Below are 2515 nucleotides of genomic sequence, written 5' to 3'. Positions count from 1 at the left end.
ATCCAAGACTAGGTAACTTATAAAGAAAAGAGATTTAATTGACTCACAGTTCAGCATGGCTGGAGAGGCCTCAGGAAACTTACAATCATGGTGGAAGGGGAAGCAAACATGTTCTTCTTCACATGGCAGCAGGAAGAAGAAGTGCTGAGCAAAATGCGGAAAAGCCCCTTAATAAAACCCTCTGGTCTCATGAGAACTCACTATCAGGGGGAACAGCACGGAGGGTAACCACCCCCATGATTAAATTCCCTCCCACCACACGTGGGGACTACGGGAACTACAATTCAAGTTGAGATTTGGGTGGGGACACAGCCAAACCATATCAAAGTCCTTTGTGAATTATGACATCTAGCTCTCTGGATTCCTTTGCCACTATACTTCATGTTAGAGTTCTGTTATTCTCTCTTCATAGAGCAGTTTTTGTCCTAATGTATCATCTGTGGTCACATGGAATAGAGTAGTTTTTTTAAAGGAATGGGCTGGGCAGGCCAGCTGGGACTGGGGTGGTGGGGGTCCAGTCGGATGCTGCTTCACTCCAGCGGGTGCCCAGCACCCCTCTGGTCCCTCAGGCCCCCAGCAGGGGAGGAGCCTCAAGACGACGCAGACCCCCCAGGTGGGCCCCCAGCTCGCTTCGGAGGCTCAGAGCAGGGTCAGGGACCTGGCTCCCCAGGGCCGGAGCTGCCTTTACCCCCTGGCGTTGTGGACTACAGGCACTCCCGACCTGGGGTCGTGGTGAGGTTCGTTGATTGACTGTGCGATGGTGACCGCATTGCAAGCGAATGGGTTCATAGTGGCGTCATGCACTCAGACTCCTGAGAGTTCCCATAAGTTCTCAGAGGACTGCTTTGCCTTTTGATGTGATAATTGCAAAATTCCATACAGAATGGCCCTTGTGGATAAGCACAAAATTAAGAGACAGCGATTGGACAGAATTTGTGAAGGTATCATGAATGGACCCCTGCACTCCCAACCCCATGGTGCTGCTGGACTGCCGAGATTGCACCGCGGAGATGCCCATCCTGAAGAACCCGGCCACCATGGCCTTCTGTGACGCAGGAGATCCACGAGACGGTTTTAAATGAAGCCGTGGGCGCCACGATGTACACCATCACCCTCACCAGGGAGGACCTGGAAAAGTTCAAGGCCCCAAGAGTGATCGTGTGGACTGGCAGTGGCAACGACAACGTGGACATCAAGGCTGCCCCGAGCTCGGAATTGCTGTGTGCAACATCCCGTCTGGAGCCCTGGAAGAGACAGCCGATTCCTCTGTCTGCCACATCCTCAATCTGTACCGGAGGAACACGTGGGTGTGCCAGGCACTGCGGGAAGGCACGTGGGTTCAGAGCATGGAGCAAATCCTCGAGGTGGCCTCGGGAGCGGTCCGCATCCGTGGGTAGACGCTGTGGGTCTCATGAGCTTTGGTCGCACGAGGCAGGCGGTTGCATTTCAAGCCAAGGCCTTTGGATTCAGCGTCATATTTTATGACCCCTACTTGCAGGATGGGATAGAACGGTCCCTGGGCATTCAAAGCGTCTACACCCTGCAGGATTTGCTGTATCAGAGTTACTGCGTCTCCTCGCACTGCAATCTCAATGAATATAACCACCACCTCATCAATGACTTTAAAGCAGATGAGGCAGGGAGCATTCCTTGTGAACGCAGCCTCTGGTGGCCTGGTGGGCGAGAAAGCCCTAGCACAGGCCCTCAAGGAGGACAGGATACGAGGGACAGCTTTGCTCAGGGTCCATTGAAAGATGCCCCAAATCTCATCTGCATTCCTCACACTGCCTGGTATAGCGAGCAGGTGTCGCTGGAGATGAGGGAGGCAGCTGCCACCGAGATCCGCCGAGCCATCAAAGGTCGCATCCCAGAAAGCTTAAGAAACTGTGTGAACAAGGAATTCTTTGTCACATCAGCGCCTTGGTCAGTAGACCAGCAAACAATTCATCCTGAGCTCAATGGTGCCACATACAGATATCCGCCAGGCATCGTGGGTGTGGCTCCAGGCGGACTTCCTGCAGCCATGGAAGGGATCATCCCTGGAGGCATCCCAGTGCTGCTTCTGGTGCTGCTCCTTCCTGTCTCCTCATCACCTGCAGACCTGCCCCTCAGGTTGTGAGTCACTGGGATGCCTCCAGGACGAATAGCAGAGAATGCCGAAAAGTAACCATTCAGATGCATTTGGGAGGGCAGACAGTGAAACATAGATGAACTAAGAGAAAAAGAATCTGATGGTCTTTTTAACTGATTCTGGACATATGCATCATTGATGTTGCAGTGTTAAAACTGCAAGAGCTAGAAAGCTGAAGATGTCCTCTGCTTACAGAAGCGCTGAAAGATGAGGATGTGATTTATTAACGAGCAACTTCTGTTATTGTGTTTTAAGTTTTTCATCTGTGTATCAAATCACAAAGAATAAGTAGAGCCTTCTCCTTTATCAGTCCCTTGGGCACAGCAGGTCCTGAACACCCTGCTCTAGAATGCTGCATCAAGAGTTCAAACATCAAAATAAAAA

At 51.7% G+C, this 2515-nt stretch overlaps 1 pseudogene; it reads left to right on the top strand.

The window, feature by feature from the left end:
* Positions 1 to 883: 883 nt before the first annotated feature.
* LOC116477223 (C-terminal-binding protein 2-like) lies at positions 884 to 2119 on the top strand (annotated as a pseudogene).
* Positions 2120 to 2515: the final 396 nt, after the last annotated feature.

Source organism: Hylobates moloch, unplaced genomic scaffold (assembly GCF_009828535.3).
Source record: "Hylobates moloch isolate HMO894 unplaced genomic scaffold, HMol_V3 SCAFFOLD_11, whole genome shotgun sequence".
NCBI lineage: Eukaryota > Metazoa > Chordata > Mammalia > Primates > Hylobatidae > Hylobates > Hylobates moloch.
The sequence above is the reverse complement of the archived record's forward strand: the minus strand, read 5'-3'. Positions and strand labels throughout refer to the sequence as shown.